Genomic DNA, 27352 nt, shown 5'->3' with positions numbered 1-27352 from the left:
ACTGTATGTCCCTGGAAGAGACTCCATGGCTACTAACTCCTACATTCTTCCAGCTATTACAGGCAGCTAAGTCACATAATAGCAATATTGTTTATTTATTTTGTATCAATCATTCCAACAGAAAGCACTTCCAGGATCTAGTTCAAAAAAGGTCTTTACATTTAGAGCAGAAATTTTTATCATAAAATTTAAGTTGTAGTCTGCTAACATATTTGCCTGTATGATAGAACAAGGCTCAGAACCTTGCTGGTGATATTGCTTAGGGATGCTTTTGCCTGAATTTTAAGTCCCTTATTGCCACAAGATTTGGCATACAAGTGGGCATGCAAGGTATTAGGCAATCATAAAGTTTGCTCCTGATGACTCCTTTATTCAAGTTACACAGGTGTAGCTGAGGGTTCTCTCAAGAGCAAACAAACTCCAGGTGATAGGAAACATACTGGTCTATCTCTGTTAGAAGTTATTTAACAGAAGTCTGCATAAGATGACAGGCAGACCTCGTATCTCACGACAATTTTGCTCTATAATGGGGAATAATATTTTCTTCCTCTTCAGTTCAAATTTGCACCTTCACCAGACTGTGGTTCTAACAGTTTTACACCAGATTAGTTCTCATCTGATAATCTACATCTATAAATTTTGCTTCCACTGATCAGCTGAGACATCTGGAGTAGCAAGAGGAGACTAAGTTTTTCTAAGTGAGTCAGACTTTGGATTGAATTTTTAATTTGGTTACATCTAGAGCAAACAAGGAGATACAGGGGTAGATATTTCTGTTTCAGTTTTTATTACTATTATTTTTTTAATGTTTATATATTTTAATTTATTGGAAATTACATACAGATTTTATTTTAGTAGAACTGGGGAAAAAATATTAATAGAATCAATTTCTACTTAAATATTCATGTCTGGTTCTAAAACAGAAAAATCAAAGCAAAAAACCCCTACATTTTCCTCAATGCTTGTTCACTCACAGCAGACCACAAGAGGACTATAAGATTCAATAACATTTATTTAAATTAATACTGAAATGAACAAAGTTCATGCTATTATAATTAAACCAGGGTAGATAAGAATGACTGGGAACTAGACTGATGACACCTAATGTTATCTATTTTATATCAACTTGTATTAGACAACTAAATCTACTAGTAAGCTCAACAGACACAAATAAAACTGGGGGTTTGGGGGGTTCCGGTTTTTTGCTTTGTTTTGCTTTGTTATTCAAATTTCGGGCTATTTATAGGACTAAACATGAAGACAGTGGATGAACTTATCCATCTGAAGGGAAAGTTTATGGTCCAAGGGAATGTCACATAATCTTAACATTTCTGACAATCTTCATTTAAAACCATCCCTCTGGGTTAGGGTTATAGTGTGTGCCAAAGACAGTGCTTATGAAAACTAAATGAAACTATTGTGGTACTTTAAGAACAAAAACTGTTAAGGCATTCAGGGTATCGCACCAATGTCAGTACTGTGATTTACTGCTAGACAACGTAGAGAAACAGGTTACAGAAACAAGCACTTCAGATATCCATGTGCTACATACAGAGTTCTCTCTGAAAAAATAAATCAGAAAAGTGAGAAAAGACTATTAAAATATTGGGGTTGGGTTTTGCTAACATTCTAGGAAAAAATGCTTAGATCTACTACAAAAATAACTTTCTGGGGTAAGATACACTGCAGTTAGTGAAGCAATTAGAGGAAGCACTCAAGGGACAGAAACAGAAATACCCACCAAAATTAAGAACAAATTAGTGCTCTCATCAGTATCACTGATAAAGAAATTGAGTATGAGCAGACATTTGAAAGAATCCTTCAGTAAGAATAAATTCAGGCCCACATTCACCTGAAATTGCTTCAATGAAAATTCCCAAATAGAAAACATGGAAAAAGAACAGTGGTGGTCAGCCCAAGCCCTGTTCTTTGATGAGATAATTATGTCAGAGGTGGAATCTGTGCCCCTCTATTTTTTGCAATAACATTCTAGAAAAACAAGTTCTAATGTTAGGCATACAGTCTGCCAAAACTTACTATTCAGCTTAGTCTACTACAGCAGAAAAACTTCCATTGACAAGGAGAGCAATAAGAACAGCAAATACTTTACTTTCTGCTAAATACTTGGAGGACTGTGCTCTTGATCAAAACCATCTAATTATTACAGCAAGAGCACACAGTCAGAGATCAACTCTGTTTACTTTTATATAAAACCAAAAAATAACCCAAATAAATCACCATTTACATATAAGAAAATGTTTTTACTAGCTGTTGGATTATAAACAGTACTAGTCCTGAGCATTCATCCTAAAAAGAGATGGTTTAATGGCATTAACACTTTTGTAAAATCAAGCAGCAATTTCATAATGGCTGAAATATTACATGCTGTTTTCCAACTAGAGTGAATCATTCCCTATGTATTTTAAGTTACAATAGACTCAACTTGATGAAGTATGTAATTTGAAATTCTTAAGTTTGTAATTTGAATGATTACTTTGTCTCACTGTAAGCTGCTTAGGCTTTTTCATTTATAAAGCTGAAACATTTGGCTACACAAATATGGCATCAACATAACTTGTCATACAATCCTTTGGTTTTTAATCATCTTCTACTGATAATCTAAATGATGATTAGTCTTGTCTCAGTGATTTCTTTGCTCTTCTAATACACATTTGTATTAATCCCTACTACATATTTGATTTATTCTTATTTTTTTTTAGAACTAGACCATATTAAAATCCTTTTAAAACCCCAAAATGATTAGAAAATAACATTTTCAATGTACATGAAATTGTGAAAAAGATTTTGGGAATGCCAGATGTTACACTTATTGCAGAAAGGCACATTAAAAAATCAGGTGTGGCCTAATGCCATTAACTGAAAGGACTGAAATTAAAATATTTGAAGGTTGTAGAAGATTAATATATATATTGTAAAGATAATTTTCTTACTGTACTGCACTACATATACAAAATATATGGTATCATCCTGCCTCAGCATGTACAGAAATTTGGTATTATATCCTCATCATTCTGCTATCATTAAGTTCTAGGACTTCCTGGAAATAATTCAGGGCTTTTCCTATTGTTTGACATTATGAGGAGGAACTGGCAAGGTTTTTCAGTGGCACTGCTCAATTGGCAGTAATAACAGGAAATCTAACAAAGTGAGAGGTCCCTGGGTCTCAGGCAAATTTGAATATGCAAGCTCACTACCAGTCAGAAGAGAGTCAAATCATATGTCAGATAAAGCCTGATGAAGATCAGCCCGTGTGCAGCAGATGTTAGCAAGGAATAGTCTATGTCTCCCCAAAAATACATTGAACATCCAGTGCTTTAAACTAGGTCATTATTCACATGCTGGATATCAAGCTCGCCACAGAAAAGGCTTAAGTGAGTCTCATTTACTTTGGCTAGCAAAACTTTGCTGGAACAGTCATTGTGTGAATTATATGAAGAAACACTCTGCCTTGACAGAGAGCTGCAGAGCAGCGGATCCAAGGCACACAGTATCTCCACTGAATTTTTTAGGAACCGTGTATCTGGACAAATGGCCTTAAACACTTAAGTTACACTCAGTAAACTCAAGTTATGCACAGTGATAATTACAATATTTAAGAGATACAAAGGGAATGCAGGAGGACAGATGCATATGAAGAAAGCAGAGCTACTCAGCAAGACTGATACCTACAGTTCAGCAGTAGTCCCCTAGAAAATTAGCCTCTTTGGATTCTGGATTCAGACAAGAACCAACATTTTAGCTCATCTCTAAGCATTAACTGATTAAGTTATATGCATAGCCACCTCCACGAAGTAATATTGTCAATCATCAGCACAATGAGAAAAAAAAACCAAACTAACCAAAAAACAGATTAGTCTAAAATTGATACACTTGCAACAGAGGAGAGACAAACTATTTTGCTCTCAAAAAAAGACCAAGGTAGTTTGAAGCTTGAACTGTGAAGAAGAGAATGCAGACAGTGGACAATTTTATGTGGGAACTTCACAGGATGATATAAAGTCAGCAAGCTTTGAGCAAGTTTTCAAAGAACAGGACTGAAGTCAGTTCATCTGTGACAGAAACAGATTTTTACAGTCAATGACAGAAAAGATAAGATTATGAGCAAAGCTGTTGAGGAGCCCATTGTGGTCATCAGACATTAGAAAGAAGGTCAGAGGATTTATTTCGAAGAGGAGGGTTCCAGAAGAGACAATGAGACACAACAGTAAGAAATACAGTATATTGCTGACTGCACAGGCAGGAAATGAAGTGGAGGATGAGAAGAAAGAGTTAAAAAGTGAGAGCGAGGACTATTTCATTTCTGAATGGCTGTCCAGGAGAGCAAAGACTTATTTAGAAAAGAAGACTGCAAATAAATCAGTGGGAAAACATGCAAAGAGGTCACAAAAGGGATTTTAAAGGACTTTCTTAAAAGTTGCTTTTCCTAAAAATTGACCAAGCTTGACAGTATTTTCATTTTCAAGTTTTTTTAGTTTGATAATCCCTCATATTTTTCCCCCCCCAGAAGTAATTGGATTGAAATTTCATTCTTATGCATACAAGCGCAGGCACATACAGATATGGAGGTACTCAGTAGTGGCTCCACCAGTGGGCTGTGTTCTCAGATGGGTTTAAAATAAGCATGTATTCCCATTTTTTACCTACAAACTAAGCAGCTGATTGGTGTGAAATTTTAAAAAGAGAGCAGCTTTCATGTCTTTAATTTGCCATCTCTGGATGGCAAATTACACTTTCTCTGGATTTCCTCTTTTTTTTTTTTTTTTCCCTTTATATAAGACATCTTTGAATCTGTGTTCTGGTTGAGATCTGGATCATATCTGTCTGGGATAGCTTTCTTTAAGACAGGTGTCTTACACAAATACCATATCTTGAGAAAAAGTATAATGGGGAGTTTTGTTCCATTTTCTTAAAATAGAGATTTAAAGTAATTTTCCAAATATTATTAATGTTTGAAATGTAAATGCATAGATATTGCCCACAAATCTGATCTCATCTGAATATGCCCGTGTAGCTGATTGATAGACAAATATGAGGTGGGGAGTAGGAAAGGAACGAACAGCTCAAAGTTGGTCTGTTCATGTGAGTGGCCATGTATGGAGCCTTGTCAATGGCAGAAGACCCAAAGGCACCCACAAAATTCACTCAAAGGGCCAGAGGTTTTGCAGAAGGGTCCTGTCAGGAGCTGTGTTTTTCTGGAAGATTGTATCTTGTGCCAGTTGCATACTTACACTTAACTACAGAAGGTGCAATGTTCTTCGTGGCATTTTTTACCCATACAATCCCACCTCCAATTATTTCTTCCAATTAAGTAAGAGAAAACTGCTAGAATGAAAACCATGTGGTAGGCAGAGGGGAAAACTTGCTACAAAGCTGACAAAATGCCCTAAATCTTCATATAGAAATGGGAAATTACTTTATTTCACCTCCTTACATTTCCCTCAAACAAGCCCATTCCTCAGATACTTTTCCATACTCCTGGTAGCCTTCTCCTCAAACATCCTTTCCACACAGCAACCAAGCTTTTCACTCCAATTCCTTATGCAAACTGTGGTAGAACACTACATTGCCTGTTTCACAGATCTTGCTGTTTCTTAGCAAGGGACAGACAACTTCTGTATTGTGTCCTCTGAAGCACAGGAGTCTAGAGAGCCTTTGGAATTTATGAGTCAAACTTGGAAATCCTGAGACTCAAGATATTCTCCCAATAAATTTTATTAGTAGGATGATTACAGTCACTTTAGAAAAGAAAAGAAATCAATCTATGCAGAGTTTCCTCCTCTTTTTTTTTCACCACACTCTTAGCACTCATGTTACAGCCAACTGCCATAAAAGCCTAAATTTAAAATAGGCTAGAAACACAGACACTGCTTTCATAAAATACAGAAACTAGCACAAAAATACCCCCATAAATAGAAATCAAAATGAGACTCAGAAGAAAAGAATTCAAGAAGCTAATATAAACGCCTAGAACATACATTTGAGGAATGCTATGGCCTCTAAATTTTACTAGTAATCAAATAATCATGTAGGGTTTGGTGCTTACTCCTATCTATGCACTGGTAATGCAGACAGTTCTTAAAGCAGGAATAAATAATAGTTGGACATCTCTTACATAATAAGCAAGTCCAAAATGGCCTTAGTGTAAATTGGGATTTCTCCTGGGATATATGACCACAGATCCTTTGATTTGAGGGTTTTGGACAGACAAATGTACTATTCCATAGACACATGGCCAGGAGTAACTTCATAAGACTGCCAATTAGAGTGTTCTTCCCCTATGGAGTCCTCCCAGGGCAATGACCCTAATCTAACAAAACATGTAAGTAGAGACTTAATTGTAATGTCAACAGAACTACTCATGTGCTTAAAGTTAACCATATGCTTAAGGGTTCTGCTGACCAAGCACTGTATCAGCTTACTACTACTGCTGTTTAAAAGTAGTGGTCAAAATCTCCGGTTAAACCTTCCCATGTACTGGGATTTTCTGGCTCCTGATCACTCAAATGAAAGCACAGGAAAGCCTGTATGACTAACCAGATGCAGGTGATTGCCTCCTGTATAATCATTCGGAATCATGCTGTTCCATTAAGTTCTTCATAAAACCCACCTCTTCCAGTTTAGTTACTGACACTTTGCATGTTTAGGTAACACTCAAAGTGCTCTGAGAAAGTGAGAAAATTCACCTGAATGAAACCTAGGTGCGTACTGAGGTTTTAATTCATACTATTCTATAGAAAGAAAAATCACAAAGACAAAAAAAAAAATCTAGAAAATATAGATATCTGTTCTTCCTGCTACATTTCTTTGGCTTTTATTCTAAAAAAAACCACCCTGTTTTCAAAACAGAAACCAATTGTCCAGATTTGGATGTTTTAACAGAAATTAGAAGTTATTAGCAGTCATGTCTGAAAATAATAAAGATTTCTGTCATACATTGTAGCGGAACAATCAATACAAACACAAGTGACTGGACTCATAATAAAGACCATAGTATGAGACTACTAAGAAAGATTACAACTTGAAATATCACAGGAAACCAAAAAATAAAACTAGAAAGATATATGATGTCATAGAAACTGGTCCTTTCAACTACCAGAAATCGATTACATCTTTTCAACTATGTGACTTCATTGTCTATGGAAAACAAAACAAAACAAAAAAATCTTACAAACCCAAAGAATTTCTAGAAACTGTTCCAAGTGTGACATTTATACATATCCCTTCACAGGACTTAGTGTCGTATTCAGTTGTGAGGAAAAATTGAAAGGTTTTCAAAACGTCCATTTTCTACCACAAACAGGAAAATACATAAGACATATCTTAGGAATACTACTAAGAAAATACTTACGCAGTGATTACCAATAACCCACCAGTTTGTAAAATGTCTATCTAGTGCAGCAACATATAGAGGTAAAAAAAAAAAATAGAACACATTAGTAGACCTTCCAGGATCACATTAACAGTCTTCCTAACAGGCACTGCTGTCTTTGAGGGAAAATTTTAAGGATTTAATTCTACATATTAATGGCTAAAGCAGAACACAATATGATTCTAAAAAGTCCATGACAATCTTATTCTGACTCTTGGAACTGTGAGAACTAAAAAAAAATAAATCTTAGAACAAAGTATAATACTGAAGTGTGGAGATATTAATATACTCTTTATTACTGTTACTAAATGCATTTGTTCAACATGTTTTATTTGTTTTCTGCTTAAATTATATTGATTGTAATAAGTATCATATTGTGCAATTCTTTTCCCTGTATCATCACTAAATAATGTAAGAGCTACCATGAAGTGTTCTAATGTTACATTATCTATTTTTTTTATTTTCTACATGAAAAATAAGAAAAATAATTTCCTTTCAACATGCATGTTTTATGTATTCATAACTGGTATAACGGAGATTTTTTTAAAAACAATTATTATTTCTTATGGTACATCAGGCCAAGATGCTTACAATTCAACTATATAAAAACAGGCTGTAGCACAAAAAGAATATTCGCTTAGTCTTGGTATAAACTTTAGTAAAAGAAAACAATTTTCCATAGACAATATACCATCTGTCTCTAAACCATGTGAAAAGAAAAGCTTTTAAAATCCAGTCGCTGCTAATGTGACATGTTGAAACATTAATCACCCCCTAAGGCCAGTATAATTGTAGCTCCATGTTAATTACCTAACAATTAACAGCAGTAATTTCCAAGGGGCAATCAATGAATTAGCTTGTGATTTTCCCACAGACTTCAGTCCCATACTGCCAGCCTGAATGCGTTTCAAACTCTGAACCATGGTTCATCAATGACACTTCTGGTGTATGAAATAAAAATTCATTTGCACCCTCACTAATTAGGCTCGATTATATCCCTATGTGTATTACAAACTCTATTCACTTGCACAAAATCTCTGCCACAGGCATTTTTCTCCATTTAAAAATTCGTTTTCTATTAAATTAGAAGGTCACCTAGCAGGAAAATGTACTAATCAAGATTTTATCACTAACGAATTAAAGGGTTTTAATAAGCAAGTTTAATTAAGTTATCCTAACAAGTGATAATGGCTATCTCCAACCAATCTGAATGTTTATGCAAGTATAGGTGTAATATATTCAAAGTATGTATTCATAAAAATAAAACTTACTATGTAAAACATTAAAAAAACCCCATACTATGTATATGTATAAAAATAATTTAAAAATTAAATATTCTCTGAAAGTGTCCCCACAGATCTTTTTCTCTACTTTTTATTATATTTCTGTACAAAATTTTATCTAAACTATGGTTTCTGTCTGCTAGTTCCTTTAAGAATCATATGTCTTGGTCACATAATTCTCTGGTATACTCAAACACATCATGGTTGAGTAGTTATCACCTCCTACTGTCCAGACACAAACCTGCCTTTGGTATGACTCAGTGTTAATCTGCTGATTATTAACCATTAATATAAATAGACCAAATTGTCATCTGCTTAATTTGCTATTGATGTATTAACTTCTATTCTTTAAAGCTTAACAAATTAAGCACTAGGTTTACATCAAGTAGTATTATGATTTCCTTTTAACTATGTTTATGTTTTGTGAGCATGAAGAAGGGCAAATTTTGCAGCTAATCTGTTCAAGAAGCCAGAGTGGAAGGAATGAATACATTACACTCTCCCTCATTAGGCTTAATCAGAATTCCAGTAGTATCACCTTTGTTTGTGCAGGGAACAAAAATGTGAATCCAGTGCACTAAATTTGCATTTTTGGTTTCAGGAAAGATAGTTCCAATACTGCACATGTATTTTATCCTGTGACCTATTTTCCATGGGAGACAATGCACTGAGGTACAAAATACTCCCCCATTTTATCTCCCAATTACCTTCCCTCTCCCAGCCCTTCAAGAAAGGGTGGTTCACTAGGCCGAGCATAAACCACCCACCCTCATGCTCCTTAAGTAGTTCATTTAAGGGTTGCAGCTCTCAACCAGTACAAATACAACGTCTGATCTACAACAAATATGAGATGAGCAGACAACACTTTCTGTCTCAGCAGACATATTTTAGGTTGTGGATAGCCATTCCTGGATTATCATCTTTTTTTGGTAGATCCATTATAAGGTACCTCCAAGACAGCAGAGATGTGTGTGCTGAGTAGCTCTGTATTCCAGGTTAACTGTCTCATGGTCCTTCAGCTGTTTTCTCTCTTTTCCTCTTCTCTCCAAACACCATCTTTGCTCAGCTATTCAAAGGGGTGAGAGAAGGCTTCCTCCTGCTAAACCCAGTCAGCAGGTTCACTGCAATTGAAGTTTTGTCAAAAATGAAATTCTTCTGAATTAAAAAAACTGAAGGAAAATTTGAGTATACCTGTCAAGAGTCTGTGAGTATACCAGCTCACAGTTTGCGCTCATGTCTCTGCCATATACTGTGGGAATCATTTTCACTGAGGAGAGGGAGATTCCTTGCATGCCTGCTGTGAAGAGCCAATCTAGGAAAAATATCAATCCCTTGGGTCACAAAGTCATAGAATCAGAGAATGGTTTGGGTTGGAAGGGTCCTTAAAGATCATCTAGTTTCAACCCCCTGCCATGGGCAGGGACACCTTCCACGAGCCCAGGTTGCTCAAAGCCCAACCTGGCCTGGAACACTGCCAGGGAGGGGCATCCACAGCTTCTCTGGGAAACCTGTTCCAGTATTTCACCACTCAGATCTTAAATAGCTCCAGTCCCAATACTGACACCTGTGGAATGCCAATTGTCACTGGTCTCCACTTGGACATCGAGCTGTTGACCGCAACTCTTTGAGTGTGACCATCCAACCAATTCCTTATCCACTGAGTGGTCCATCCATCAAATCCATTCTGCTCAATATTTGTAAGGGAGAGACTCACTTTTGGGGACCACCAGGAAGACTTGATCGCTCTTCTACTTGGGGTGTGTGAAATCCTTTAGCCTAAATCCTGGGACATGCTCAAGAGATCTGTGAAGAGGAGTTAGATCAGAGTGCGTGCATGAAACTCGGACAGCAACAGCACTGCAGTAGCCAGAAGGCTGCAGGCACATACTCATTTGTGCAGAGCTGCAGCTTTGTTCCCTGTTCTCCCTGCTACCGTGCAGTAAAACAAGGATTTTGCAGACATTTCTGCAAGAAAGATCCCTTCTGTGGCTGATCTTTCTCCAGTGTCACAGTCAAAGCATGACCACCTCCCTTTCAACAGAATATTGTTGGGATTGCAACACACAACCCCAAGTTTTAATTTAACTGCTTGTTTTAAATGTCTAACATTCGCTTGCTTGTGTTGTTTGCCAGTGCTTACTAGAAGATACTGTTTCAAACTCCAAGTCTTGACTAAGAAGAGACCATGGAAGTTTGTCATCCTTTCAGAATCACCCCTGAAAAATCTACCTGCTCTTTTAGAAGAGGTGAATTGAGCCAGAAAAAACCCTCATAAATCAGCAATCCTTCCCTGTACAGCAGGACCTCACCTGAACCAGCCTTGATGTTTTTCTAATATTCTTTTCTTAAAAAAACAACAATGGAGATTCCACAATCTTCCTCAGCAATCTACTGTAATGCTTAGTTATTACATTCATTAGAAAGATTATCAAATTTCATGTTCTTTGTAGAACACCCTTGCAGCTTAGCTATTGCCCCCTTCACTGACAGATCGTTCAAACATTCTCTTCTCAGTTTGTCCAAATAATTTCCTGAAGAAATAGATGGCTTTACAGTTGAGAAAACATTTCTAATCTCCATCTCATTCTTTCTGGAAATATGTACTTGCATATGAAACTCAGGTTTCATATTTAAATAGTAATTTTCTTGCTGTCACATTTGTAGGCACATGTTTCCAAATTAAAAGTCCATGTATCTTAGCAGTGTAAAAGATAAGACACATAATAAGAACTTGCAATGTATCATTTTTTAAAATGCAATATTTAAACACATCCCTTGACTTTCTTTTGTGTGTGTCTATGTGTGGCAGTATTCATTTGCTTAAGGCTGAGAATACAAAAAAAAAAAAATAAATCTTAAAAACTTCTTTTGCTTGACACAAAAAATATGATTAAAGACCTTAGCCTATATCTATATTTGTCTTTGCTAACAGTGTTCATGTTTGAGCTCATGTTTCCCCTGTTAAATGATGAAGCCAATTGCATCCATATTACCAATAAGAACAAAGTTTTCCCACTGGGAGAGAGACTTCCCCAAAGGAACACACCTCAATAGGCAGTGTGGGACCACTTACCAGTTAACCTGACTATATAGAGATTGGTCACCTCTCATTGTATGATCTTCTTCAGTAGGCAGGTAATATTTTTTTCCTGATTTTAGAAAAAAAAAAAAAAAAGTTTCAAGGAAGCATACAAGATTTGCTTTATCATCTAGTCCAGATTTAAGATGTACAGAGTAGCTTACCAAGAATAAGCTTTGCAGGGCTACAAACAAACCAGTCTTAGATGTCCCAGGCTGCAGGCTTCTAATGCTTCCCTTTAGAAACTATTCTTCACTATAAAAGACTGTTTAAATATTCTTCTAATCTTGCCTGGTCTTAGTTTCATCATCTTCCATTTAGCATCTGAAAAAGCAGTTAAGGTATCCTACCTCAAATTCATAGATGTAAATTCAAGCTTTTCTCCAGACATGCTGAGGCCGCACCTCTTTGGCCCCAGCTTTAAACCAGTATCTGGTCATCCAGTCAAAGAAATCAAAGGAAACACATGACAATAATGGCTTAATCTCTTCCTTGTGTGCTGTTCAATTTAAAAAACATGCCTAAACCACACTTGTCCATTGAGTTATCTAGCACGTTAGGTGACTCCGAAAATAGAGAAGTCAAGAAGACCTAAACAGATGAAACAAAACAGGGCAAAAAATATGAATGTGCATTATAGAAGCTTATACTCTTAAGAGATAGAAAGAATATAACTTCTCCTTCACATTCCAGGGGAATGTTACCAAACAATTTGTTTCCACATAAGACTTGTCAAACTTTGAGCTTCTTGGAAAAAAAAAATAATCTAAAACTAATTGATATTCTATAATATCGCAACATAAAACATTCCCATTTGCACAGTTTACTCCATAGCTCCACATCTAGGTGTTCACCACTGCAAAAGCTGAGACTTCAAAGGTAAGGACAGTGCCAGAGCCAGCAGAAAGAATGTTCTAAACTCTCTCCTCCAGGTTTATGGGAGTTATGGGTGGAATTTCTTTTCAGTGGGAAAGATGGGAACAAAGCAGAGACAGGTGAAGCCACTATCAGCTTCAACACACAGTATGGAAAAAGTGGGATCTCTGGGGAAAGACTATCCTTCTGTTTTGGGAGGCATTTGCTGGAAAAGCTGGAACTGGAGTGGAGGACCAATGGAGGATCCAGGAATGATGCTATCAGGCACTCCAACTGAGAGTGGTGGTTTAGGAGGGAAGACCTCTTAATTAACAGAGCATGGAAAAATGTTTATACCTGCTAAGCATACGCACCCAGTTGTACTGTGACCAATAGACTCAATATTTCCCAATCTGGGAAGCAGTCTCCAAGGCAGAAAAGAGTAGCATAGGTAAAGAAAGAGGCCCCAAGAACAGTGTACATAATACTGTTTATGGTGTCTGAAAGTGTAGTTGGGAGGGAAAGAGATGAAAATGGTATTGTATAGGAGAATAGCAATGCACAACAAATTTGAAAAACACCACTTCTGGCATTTTTTTTCTACATAACTTTTAATTCATTTATATTAATAACAAAGGAAAGCAGATTAAGAAAGTGCCTTATCCACATTAATAATAATAATGGATAATAATATTAATATTATTATAATTATATTTCAAGGTTAAAGAAATAACAATGGAAAATGCCTAAGAAGCTAGAAAAGGAATTATTTCGGTAAATGCAGAAAAAACATCCAAACATTATGAGATTTAACCAAAACCAAAATTCAACCCACATCCTCCACAGAGAAAAGATAAAAGATAACAAGTAGTAAGGAACTGACAAACAGAGCTATTGATTTTCACGTAATTATTTCTGGAAAACACCTGATATTTTCTTGACTATTTTCAAGTTTGATTCAAGACAATAATTTACTATTTCTGCCTTTAACCACATCTTTATTAGTCACAACCATGGGATGAAATCATTACTTTCATGTATTTGCCCCAGTAGAAACATTGACTAAACAATAAGGGAAACTTGGAGGGAACAAAGAAAATAAAAACAAAATTCCTTTACAAATTTCACACACCACTGAATTCCATAAACTGAAAGTATAACTTCTCTCTTCTCACTCTTCTTTCTCTTGCTCTTTTTTTTTTTTTTTTTTTTTTTTTTTTTTTTTTTTTTCTTGTTTGAAAGCAGTGGCAGGAAAAAAAAAATGCCTTTAACATCAAAAGATTTCTCCTTTCTGCTGTCCTTAGAAACATTTTTCAGGTCACCAAAGAATATTTAGCACTCAATGATTTCTCAATGAAAAAGTCAATTCTTCATAAAGGAACACTTGCTTCCTATCAGTTTGCTTACCTAGGTGAAAGAAGAAACCAAGGAAAATCAGAGCTTAGACAATAAAAAACCCTGTGTAGACTCCAACAGGCATGCATGTTGTGTATTTACTATACATGAAGAGTGTACACTGTACGTAGAAGAAAACAGAAAACTTTTTTGTTCCTATTTCTCTCTTAAAAATTTGTGATTACATTCTATTTCAATGTACAAAAATTATTACTATTTCTATTACAGATAGTAGGTTTTGTATAGATCTGTGTTTATCTAGTTTGGCGACATCATCCAAGAATAATTAAACCATGGTTTAATTATTTCAGCAATTTATTTGAATTTATTATTTCTCTCTTCTGTTTACACTTGTAGGAATTTATTTTTGCTTATGCTATTTTTATAGTATGTGATATTCAGGCAGACACTTTGTTGGGACTTAAGTTCAAAATGGCGTTATTTATTACAAGCATATCCTATTTTTGCTACCACTTCATTTAGCACAATCCTGCTAAATGAAATGGTAAGAGAGTCTTATTAACTTAATCCTTATTAACTTCCTTACCCCTCAAATATAAGTGTTAATTTCACTGTATATCTCCTGAAAATCAGCCCTTGAGAGTTTCATGCTAATATCTCAAGAACATCAGTAGACACATTTTCCAATTCACAATTCCAGCAGTGGCACGTAACCTTATCTAGACTGTACAAATGAATTTAGCTCCTGCCATTAACGGCACACTAAGAAATGGAGGTATTGATATCCAAAATTACCTTCCATAAAATCAACATGTTTCTGCCAAACTATTTGCTGCCTGTTGATTCAATTTCCAGTGGCCTTTAAACAGTTCTTGTTCTGAACAGGCTTCAAGGCAAAAATAAAATTTTAACGAAGATCAGTGTTTTCCAGTGTGCACATGAACATTCTTGAGCAGAGGTTCATGTGTGTTGAAAAATCTTCTATTACTCTCAATGTAAAGGTGTGCAGGACATGATTTTCCTGCACTGAAGCATTTTGGGAGATTTAATATTTTTTCCCCTTTCTGTCTTGGGTCATGACCCAGATTCTTCAAGTGTTTCATATGGAAAGAAAGTTCTGCAGAATACTGTAAAAGAGTTTTGAATGAGGACACTTCCCAGGATTGTGGGAGACCTATACACTAGATTACATTCTGGTTTTGTGCAATATTGCAGCATCTGCCCACCTCACTTGATTACTGGTTCTGTTTGTCTGTCTCCATCCATCTCCTGTATTGCATAAAATAATTAATATTCATTATTTCAGTCTGAATTTTTAGGTCTTCTCCCTGGATGTGGAAGACTGACATTTCAAACTTCACTTTATATCAAATAAATGAAGGGCTTACACATTTTAGGGTGCATCTTCTGTACCTTCTGCCACTCAGCCATTCTTGGTTCTTATACCTTTGTGAAACCAAACGGTGGGGGATTTGGTACAGGTTTATATTTATATACATAAAACATATTCATGCATATGTTCCAGTTCAGAACTGGTATGTTCCATTAGAAAACAAAAGCAATTAAAAGTTCTGGTGAACCTGAAAAAAAAAAAAAAAATTACAAATAAATAACAAACCCTGTGACAAAATTTAGGTGGAACCACCACCACTCACAATTCTGTCAAAATTATAGATCTACAGGAGGGTGCAAGGTAGTGAGTACTGGTGATGGAGGAAAGGAAAACCAGCGTTTAATAGGAATAAAAGACAGTTCAAAAGGAAATTCAGGACAAGACAAACCCACAGTTGGTTTAATAAAATCTCAGCATTGTCAAATGGCCAGAAGGAACTCTAGGAAGGTAAGTTAAAGCTCCTTCTCAGGTTATTGAAGCCATCATGCACCAAATAAAGTGTCATCTCTCAAGCAGTGACTGATCTTTATCCCTTTAAATTCCTCCTTAAAGCCTACCTCTTACATCTCTCCCTACAAATCACCACTATCTGGGAGTGGTTATCCTGGTGGCCACCTCTAAGTATTTAGGCCACTGTGAATAACTTATGTGTGCACCTGTAGCTACTGTTAGTGAATCTTTCTCCTCTTCATATTTATTGCTCCAGGTTCAGCAAAGTCTCAGGCCACAAGGTGTGTGGGAGCTGGATGCCTCTGTGTAATTTTCTGCCTGTGCAGTAGAATAAAGCACTAACACTTCTGTGGAGTTATACATGTTATCTGAATATACTTGTAATATGCAATGTTTACCCAACTGGCATCAAATAGCCTGGCATATCTGCTATGAAAACAAAAAGAAAAAAATATACATCTGTATAAGCAGGCATGCATGTGCATTACTGGTAAACTGAAAATTCAGACATGCTGCAAAGAGTCACCGTGATCCCCTGAACTTCTGCTGGTTTTGGACAGGTGGTTACAGAGCTCCAGTATTCCCCAAGTGCGTTACTCCTTCGCCAGACAAAAAATATTTTATTTGTTCGTTTGTTTAAAGCTCTGCACTCCTCTTAAGCCTGCCTTTGTATTTATTCCAGATCTTTCTTACTTTTAGATCCACTTCCCCATTCCATGCCTTTATCTTTAGATATAATTTTCACACCTGGTGCTAAAATTTTCATATACTCTTCTGCTGCTTCACTGCTAACATAAGCTGCACATTCTCATTCATATGTTTAGGGATGGTGTAAACACCTGCTATAAGTTCCTGCAGTCCACTCTGATGGAGACTTGGCTCACAGTCTCTCAGCAGTGTTCCCATATGCTTTTTAAGATCGCCTTTGTTGTTACAAATCCAATCTCTCTTTTTAACTTTACATTCCCACTGCCTCCTCTATCACTGTGCATTTCTGTTACAGGCACATCACAAACTGCTGGCTACCACAGTAAATGTAGATGATGGCTTGCCTGTAAATTAGATTCGTGTGTGTAAAACCCATGCTTGTTTACACACTGGAATGATGCCAAATACCCGCTCAGATGAAACAAAATATTTATGAATTGGATAAACTGGAAACTTACATCTTTATAGGGTGTTCAGAGTGGATCCAGGTATAATTTCCCTTGCCCTGACCCACTTTTAATGAAAAATTTTCTCGTTAAGGACTATTAGAAATACTGCATTTGTAAAAGAAGCAACATTTTAATTTATACTCAGTAATATTAAAGCAAAGCTTTAAAACAATCCTTTATGAAACAAGTGATCTTAACTATTGTAATTCACATGAATTTAATTACACTGAATTTTTAAAAGTAATTTAAATATTGCTTTAAGAGAAGTTGGGTTTTTGCTACCGTAATAAAATAACTTGTTTTATACAAGATACAGAAGAATATAATTTGATCATTTCTTCTGTTAGCCTTTGTTACATAGATTTTTACATAATCATTACTCATAATGTTCTGACAGATAATGCTATTACTAGCGTTACCATCTTTGCTATTATTATAAAAAATCTTCTGGCTTTGTGAAAATTTTAATTTATTAAAATGTAATAAAAGCACATCTAGCATGAACCATAATTTATGAAAATTTTAGATGTGCTGCTTGACATTCATGTCATCAGGCTTCAAAAGTTTCACATCTGAAATGTGAAATTACACAGATTTACAAAGATCCTTTTTCAGCATGTTAACTGGCACTATCTTCTGTAAAATGTATATGTTTGGCTTTAAAGAGACAGGCGCATGTAATTTTAATGTCAGCACCAGCACCACCAAAAAGTGCCCTGGCAATCAGTGGAAAGGTTTAATAGGTTTCCTGTCTTGTTCTTAATTTGCTGAAATTACAAAATCAATACTTTCAGTTGTAGCTGCAGCTACCCGTTTTACTGCTTTAAGATAAAGTCTACAAGAAAGTAACCTTCACTTTCAATTTGTAGCACAGAACATCAGGGTGTTCTTGTCCACTAACTAGTCTTTCTTTTCTCAGCCAGTATGAGACATTATAGATGTGTGATGTTGCCCTTCAAAGGGGAAAGACATGTTGTATTAAGCATAGCTCTCATCAAGGACTTGTTTTGTTTATTTTTAACATCTCATTCTACTTTCTCCTAAAGTCACCTCTGCATGGGTTGTTCATTATTTCCTTGTTTCTCTGTGTTGTGCTTTGAACTAAACTACACAACTCAGTGATTGTTGTTGAAATGGCCTAATCTTGTTTTACCTCCATCAGTTTCCCTTTATTCCAAAGGAGCATATTTTTCTGCTGCAGTTAAAAGAGGAAATTCTCCATAGTTAGTCACATTTTTAGTAGTAAATGTGACTGCGGGTGTAAAAAGGCTCTGAAAGGACCTGAGAGAGGACAACCAGATCAACTCATCCAGTAGAGAGGTCAAGCTGTTGTACAGAGCAAGAAGGAAAAAACAATAAATGAATACCCTTCCATGGGCTGCTCTGCTACACCTCCTGGCTCTTTAAGTATAGAAGTGAGAAAATCATACCCTTACACGTGCACATGATCATCTAGTTTTCCAACTCAAGTCCAGCCTTTCCAACGACTATTCTATACTCAAAAATTAAAGTTGTAAGATAAAGCTCTGACCCTCTCGTCCCTGTTTCCTAACCAATTACAATGTTTTTAGGTTTGGGGGTATTTTTGTTTCTGTTTTTCTATGATAATTCTCTTACTGAAACCCTTTCAGCATATAAACCCTCTCCATCACTTAGCTGAGCAATATTCTGGAGCTGTTAGCACTGGAGAAGGACCTTGGCTTGTATGTCCCCTTCTAGTGAAGCAATAAAAAGAATGTTAAGCTGCCGCTCACAAAAGATTGCAGCATAAGATCTCTCAGTGCCTTCCACCGATACAAAATGTATTCACACCAAGGAAAAAGAGCTCTCAACACCTGCTACCCCAAATGTTAATGAATACACAGACACAGGCACACACACACGTGCGTGTAATACTTCTTCCTTCTCAGCCATAGCAATTTCACGTTGGAGATTTTACTCATAAATAGCACGTGATAGAGTTAGGATATAGTAAACAGAGAGCACAGTTGATCAGGAATGGAATACAGTTAATCACACCAGGCAAACAGAGCCTCCGAATGCTGCAGCTCCCTTCCTTTATGCTCTGAACTTTTTTTTTTTTTTTTTTTTTTTGCTCAAGGTAAAAACATACTATTTATCTTGTGATGTAGTCTCTATAAATGAAAATCCAGATTATATCTAGAAACAATATTCCACAAATGGAAACAAAAGCATTTGTCTCTAAACAAGTCAAGAGAAATGCCAAATGATTCAATGAAGATCACTTGTGTCACCTGTGTTTGTTTTGATTGGTCTTCCAATGTTTACAGCACTCAACTCACCAGGCTCAGAACCCCAAATCTATATTTAATTTAAAACACTGCACCATCACTCAAATCTTTCATCAGCCTCACTCCAGTCTAAAGAACAAGGGCAGAGGGACCTGTTTACATGGAACACCTTTTATGTGCTCCAAGGGATCACAGAATAGTTTTAAATATATATCAGAATTTTTTTAAAAAAAAAATGTTTTAAATGTAATTGTGAAACAAAACATTTACCACTACTTGTAGGATTTTTGCCTACATCATCTGTCACTTTTAAAATATCCTCAGTAGGAGATCATATTTCAAGAGAAGACAAAATATTCTAAAAGCAGCTTTAAACTGCAAAACAAAATTAAGCTCAGCAGCCTTAATTTTTATCAGAACCAATATGCTGGTCAACAAAAATAATGTAATAAAGACAGCCATCACTACAACACTGAACACTTTGTACAAAATCACATCAATTTAGAGATTTAAATAAAGTATGTTTATCGAGACAGACACACAGATCGATGGGCCCAATCCTGTCCCATGGAGAAATCCAAGTTTTACTAAAATAAGCAACTGAAGGGAAACAAAACAAGTCCCCATTTTAGCATACAGAGGTACTCTTAAAAATGACTGGCTTGTTAAAGGGAATGAGCCCTCAGTTTCCATTAACTTCAGCCAGGGTAGAATCCTCTTGCTATTTTGCAAAAGCAGCCCTGATGCAAATGGAGAGTTACTAATGTCATATGCACAGTGTCAAACAACAGCAGACCTTTTCACTGTAACCATGATGGTAGCACGCATCACTGCAACATTATCTCAGTGGTTTTCAATCCATGTCAGGCTGCTGGTGTGAAAGTCTCTCTAACTAAATTTAGAGGTCTCTCCGGGGAAAGGAAGCTGAGGTAGAAGACAGTTTAGAAAACTAGACATGGTTTATCTTATGCTTACAGCCCAAATTTTCCCAGTATGCCATGAGATTTACAGGGAAAAGGGAAACCTGTTTCTTCCTTTGAAAACCGAGGAGCTTTTGTGCATTCACCCTACCTCATCATTGCCTGCCAGCGGCAGCACAGCCCCCTTGGCGGCAGCCAGCCAGGAATTGGTTCTCCTGTCCCTAGCTGGGCCCTCCAAGATACAAAGTTTGATCAAAGCCCATCAGACATTTTGGCTGCAGATAATACTCACTGTGAAGTATGTTCACTCCTCAGTGTCTCAGTCAACCTTTATAGGCCCCTGGACGTGAGAGTGTTGGTGTGGAGGGGCTGACTCTGGCCCTGCACCAGCACCTACATGCGGCATCGCAGGCGCATGAAGTTAACAAACCAGCCCAGGTCTTCTCTAAGCTAGGAACAAAATAAGGCCAAATTTGCAGCACCAAGTCCCCATTCTCACAGACGGTAAGAGAAACCAGTGATTTGGGAGAGCGTATCCACGGGTTTCAGCACTAGACAGTCTCCAACCTTCAAGAAAATGCAGAGAGGGAAGGAGAGCCTATAGAAATTAGCTTCAACCCTAGCAAAAGGAGACAGTCTTGTACTACTTTTCCTCCTCTTACCAGAAACATTTGTCTGGCGTCTGTGTTTCTTTCAACCCTGTTGTGCTTCTCAGCAGACAGGGTAATTTGACCCAGAGGATTTTGGCTATCTAAGCTATGCTTAATCATTTGGCTCCATTACATCACTACAAAACAGTTCAAAATAGAGGGCTCCTTCTAATAGATTTCTTGGTTCAGCTAACAAAAATTATTTAAACTTCAGTTTTAGCTGAGCTTATTAAAGCAGGACTGTGTTTAAGTTATAGTAATTGTCAATAAAGTCTTTTATAGCAGATTTAACTCAGCATATTTTAGATCTTGCCAATTTGAGACAGTTTCCATAAAAAGGAGAACAGCAATGTTACAGAGTGATAACTCAAAAATGGAAAAAAGGAATTATTTAGCATAAAAGGAATTATTTAGCATAGTAAAAAGAGGTATAACTAGGAGTAATGGAGGAAATTAATAAAGGGAATATATCAGTAGGGGAAAAAGAAAAACCTGACTGTGAGTTAACCAATAGAATAATCTCCCCAGAGAGCAAAGAGTGGCCCACTGCTAGGCAATTTTAAAATAACTGGCCAAAACATTACCAAATAAATACACAGGCTGGAAACGATTCTGCACCAGTACAGACAGAAGACCAGATTGCCGTTCTGTATCGGCTTCTAAATTTTGTGATAGTGAGCAAGTAAATTGAGCTTTCTGATTGACAAATCCAGGGAAATTCAGAATCTGGGCTGCAGAGATGTAATTGCACAGCCTTTATCTTTGCCAGCATCAGAAGAAGGAAAGAAGAAAAAAAAAAAAAAAAAAAAAAAAAAAAAAAAAAAAAGAAAGAAGAGAAAACTGTTTGGTTTGGATTTTTTAAATTGATATTCATTTTGTTGGTCTGAGTGATTAGTTATATTTGAGTTACCTAGTAATAAATTGTTCCTTGACTGACATTAAAACAACAAAAAATATTTGCAATAAAAGATGCTGTGCAACTGAATCTGTTATTTTTAATTTTTTAATCAAACATTTTAAACTGTAAAATAAACCAAAACCAAATATGCTCTTATATCTAGACTTCCTAGTCATATCAAAATACAATAATTTCTGAAAATTCAGAATGAAAACTTCCTTCTGTAATCTCTGTTTTGCAGGACACTGCATAAACCATTATGTTTATGCAAGAGAAGTTAATTTAGGCAACACTGATGTGTTTGTGGGCTTCATTTTTTATTTTTAAACATGTTGAAAAACACACACTCACTTTTCAAGCTAATAGCAAGTTTGCAGTCATGAGAAAAGCTATACCATATCTGTTAAGACAGCAATACCTGTTCAAGGAAAAGGATTAGGCTGTTCTCCTGATATTGGGTCTTTTTCGACAGCACAAAACTTTTGCGCTATTCAATGACTGCATTGATACAGCAGATAACTTATGTAGTAGTCCACAGAAAAATTCAATTGTATGTGTGAATGAAAATACAAAATAAAAATCCTCTGAATAATTTCTGTATATATTATGATTATCACATGTTTTGAAATAAATAAAATAATCAACAGACTTGTTTGTAGTATCATTACATGTGAAAGCATTGCAACTATTTTTTAAAACATTGCTATAATATTTAAATAGTTTACACTTCATTCAGGATTTTAAATCCTTTTTTTTTTTTTCCTTTAATTATTAAGTCCTAACTTAACCCACAAATTCACAAAAACATGACATAAATCCTTACATCTAATTATTTTTTAACTGCATGTGCTGACATATGGTTGATTTCAGTCTGATCTACAGTGAAAACAGGGATCAGAACAGCAACTCTGACAGACTCGGACCAAACCAACGTTAGCCTGCACAGCTGTAATTTAGTAGGATTAAACATGTTTCAGTTTACTTTTGATTTTTTTTTTTTTTTTTGGCTTGGCATGAGCACGTTACAAGTTTGGTGGTGTTTGAATACCTTTTTTCTTATTCTTATTATGCAGGTTCGAGTGCTTATACTAGAACTTGCACTCATCATATATTTTCAGTGATATGTCCTCAGTTTTTAAGAATCAAAAGATGTATTACTGTATAGAGCAGACAACTTTAAAAACAAATTACTACAGAACTCTATAAACCAGAAATATGTTACACAAATATTGACGTTATTATTTAGCATATTTTACCATGCAATTTTACCAGTTTTATAGTGTCATTAATATTGTTAAAAATTTAATACATTGATTGAAATAGAGAGATGTAGGATTATGATTTTTTTATTAAAATAAAAGTATGGTGCACATCAGTTCTCTTTAAACATGTAAAATTAGGATTTTTAGATCTTTCTGGGTATTATTTCACCTAGTATAGAACTTCAAAGTATTCTAAGCTTTGCATGTAAATATACAGCTAAAATAAACACGTTACAAAGGAAAAAAAAATCAAGTCAACTTTAAATCAGGTTGTATAGTTTGAGATAATTGTATTTTTTGTTAAGTATGAAATAGAATGGTTTCTTAACCAGGTCCTACCTAGCAATGTTGCCAACTTTCAGGCTCTAAATAAGAAACTGGGGTAACAAAACAAATGGTCATATTGCAACTAAAAGTTAATGATTGCATCATAAAAATATTTGTCATTACCTTTTTTACGTTTAAAATCTCTATTCAAATATGTTTGAGCATTTCAGAACAAAATAACTCCAAAAAAATTAATACTGAGGTTAAAATTTATGCACTCAACAGAAATGATTCAGAGCAATGTTTTTTGACTTAATGCTGTGACTCACCATTTATTCTGAGGAATGCCAACTGATTCACTTATGTAAAAAGTGTGGAGGGTGAAGTGGAAGTTAAAGTTACACTTGGAACGTAGTACGTCTTCTGTCTCTAGCTGCCATGATATGCTGATGAGGACAGTGTGTTTGTGCATGTATATATAAATTTTAATACCATTCACCACCTTTGCCTATAGGTAATCAGTATCTCTGGAGATACTCTTATATGGATTGTGTTATTACAATCACCACAATGCCAAATTCAGTAAGATATACAAACATTCAGAGAAAGAATTTACTTCCTGAAGAACCTACTTCCTTAAAAAATAAGTAGTATTTGGTGCATGTACTCCATTACAACATGCTTTAAAATCAATACTTTATCACTTCACTTATATGCACCCAATAAGCAAACAGTACAACATGAGTCTGGAAGCTGATTTTTTTTACATGATTTTGATATTCTACTGTTTAAAAAGTCACATCTTCAGAACTGAGGTAACTTATAAGAAGTACATCATAAAATTAAGCAGGGAAATTTTAGATAGCACTATACACAGTTAATTCTAAAACCATATATATGGAGAGAGATAAAATTACAAAATTAAAAATAACCCATATCTTAATAACAAAATTTAACTATACTAGGGTAGTTGCAGAAGCAAAGCATTCTATAAAGCATCTTCCCTTCAGAATTTAAGAAAAAAAAAATCATTGTAATATTTCTCCAACTTTCTCTCTTTCTGTTTACTTTCTTAATTTGGTTCACTTCCTTTTTTTTTTTCTTTTCCCTTCATTAACACATATAGTTAATAAAAATCAGATTGATAAGCCATATATTCTAATTGTTTTCATTTCTAAAAATAAGGTACTTGGGAAAAACCATATTATTACAAGTAACATCCTTCTGTAAACTGTGACAAAAACAAAAGCTATTTCAGTAAGGTACTGTTTTGGTACCTTACCCCTAGCCAACAAGGTAGATAAGGGGATCTTTTACAAGACAGTGTTGTCACTCCATGCCATGTCAACTACTGGGAATAGAGAAACAGTAAAGCTAGAAAGCAAAGCGTTAGGACTTTATGTCTTTTCTCCTTCTTGAGATCTACTACTTATTAGACTTGTTTGATAATAAAGACTAAATTTTATCCAAAAAACCCCAAAAAGGCATCACAAGTGTTTCCGTTCAGCTACAGAGTTCTGTGCTGTGAAAAACAAGAATATACTCCAAATCTTATTTATTTACCTATGACTATTCAGTAATTTATGTGTAGTTATAAGACATGATTTTCCCATTTGATCATATTTTGTTTTAATCATATGTATAAAGTCTATATTGTCAATGCAGAATTTTACAACTGAGCTTTTACCTTTTCCGTAGTACTATAAGATTCAGAAGGCAAACTGCAAGCTCATTCTAACAAAGCAATATAATAGGGGTGGAGGGGGAAAGCAATTTGGAGTCTATAGGAAGGTTACCATAAAATTTACATTTTCCATAAAATATAAGTAGCCACCATTTTGCTGTAATCCCAGAGCATCAACGAAATGGTGGTATAGAAGAAAACTACCCTATCAGACACATTTCATCATTGCTTCTATCCATCATTATCTTCTTTTGCTAGCATGATTATCATTTACCTTTCTCCTTCTTACAAGGAACAACCCACTTTTAGATTAAAAATCAATAGTTATAACATAGTAAATAGTTAAGGTGTAATTATCAAACTAAGACTACATACTATATAGCAAGTCGGGTTTTTTTTTTGGTTTTTTTTTTTTTTTTTTCCCCTCTTCAAACTGCAAAAAAGTACAGCACAGTGTTTCTATCACACACTGATGAACACATCTCTTGGAAGTGCTACTGTATGAAAGCTGTATCCTAGAGGTAGAACACATGGTGTGGAATATGGCTGCTGCATTGGTCAGTATGATATTTTAATTATTATATGATGAAATATACACAAATGACATTCAAAGGACTGAAATGGCTTAAACTAATTGGTTTTGATTGTGATGTACAATGCTGCATTTTGTGAAACATTTTATGATAAAGTGATCGTATTGGTATACTCAGTTTAGAAACGTTTATTAAAGCATCAATTTTGCTAACCAATGCCATCGTTTTTTTGTTAATGCATGCTTTTCAGAAGGTGTGCAAAGGAGTACCTACTTGTACATAAAGAGGGATACAGTATTCATAGATGAGTGCAGCTATATTCTGTGATATTGTGCTGTACATACTAAAAGAATTCAAAAAGTTTCTTCTGTAATCTCTACAGAAACACTACGTGTTATAAGGTTTATTAACTAGGTCCTAAATGTATAAATTTGTAATAAACCAGAAAAGTAATTTCTGTAATATATTTTCTAATACTATGCTCGGTGTTTATTACTATAAATATGTAATGAAGTTAAAATGGATGACATTTTCAAATACAGTATGTCACAGGGAAATGTTCTTATTTTGCAGATACAAGTTGAATATTTTAGATTCCAATATCATGTTTTAACTAATAAATCACATAACACGAAAATGTAGGTCATTTAAGTGATAGTCATTTAAAGTTTTTCAGAAAAAAAATTTCTAAAACTTCCTTAACGATGTGAAATTTGTTTGGACAAATCTGCAATTATGTACAAGTAAAACAAATGTCCTGTTCCTCTTAAGTACTCCCATTCTTATCCAATTCAAAGCAAAGAGTATTTAGGTAACACTGCCACCTATTGCTTAAACGTTATAGTTACCAAAATCTGTTGCAGTTTTTTGTCACTCATCTCTGTTGTTTTGACTACTACGCTTTCATTATTTCTAATAACCGAATGAGACTTTCATATTCAAGGATGCTTAACAAATAATAACTGTCTGCCTTCAGTACTATGGCTATAATTTATTAGGAATTAATGGAAATTTAACAAAAGAACATTTCAATGTCTCTGAAAGTAAATTTCTAGAAAATACTAAACAATTTCATTTAAAATATAAAATCTTTTCAGAAAAGGAACAAAAGAAGATTCTTCAGGCTATAACATGACAAATATTTCAAAATTCAAGTTATTGATTAGATAAAAATTGCCTAATATAATCCAAAATAGCATGATTCTTGCTAACGTTTTGCAAGTAGTTAGGCAAATACGCAAATTATAAATCTACATCTGCAGTTCTTTTAGGGACACAGATATGAAAGCATGGAAATAAATCAGTGTAAGGTCAGACATAATTCTTTTCAGTAAATAATTCTGTTTTCGGGACAACCACCAAAAGACCACTAATTCCACATCTGAACAAGAATCATAACATCAGAATAACCTTAGCAAGCCTGAAAAAAAAAAAAAAAAAGAAAAAAAGAAAGAAAGATATTTTTTTCCACTTTTTAAAAGAAAAAGTGAGAAACATATTTGACCATACTAAGTAAGGAAAGTCATACGAATCAATCAGGAAGATAACTGCTTTAATGTGAAATAGCAGCACTTATATAAACTTACATAAGTAGTATCGAGGTTCATTTACAGTGATACAGAAAAATTACTTAGTTTGGAAGCAAATTTATTGTTGAAAGGTCTCTTCTTGTCCTCAGTGTATTACTCTGTATCTGTAAAATAAGTTGACTTTACTTATTCACTACAGGGAAGCAGCTATATACTGTATAAAATCCTTTATATTATCTTCTATTATTAGAAGAAAAACTACAAATCCATTGATCTTGTGCCTAAAAATGGTCAGTCACTATGCAGAATGTGGACATTCACTCTATATTAAAATATCTCACTCGGAGTCCAGTTGCATTTCTAAGATTTGTGAAATTATTAGATAAATGGTTGC

Source organism: Athene cunicularia (genome assembly GCF_003259725.1).
Source record: "Athene cunicularia isolate RWA chromosome 2 unlocalized genomic scaffold, athCun1 chr2_part1, whole genome shotgun sequence".
Classification (NCBI taxonomy): Eukaryota; Metazoa; Chordata; class Aves; order Strigiformes; family Strigidae; genus Athene; species Athene cunicularia.
This window is presented reverse-complemented; position numbering follows the sequence as displayed.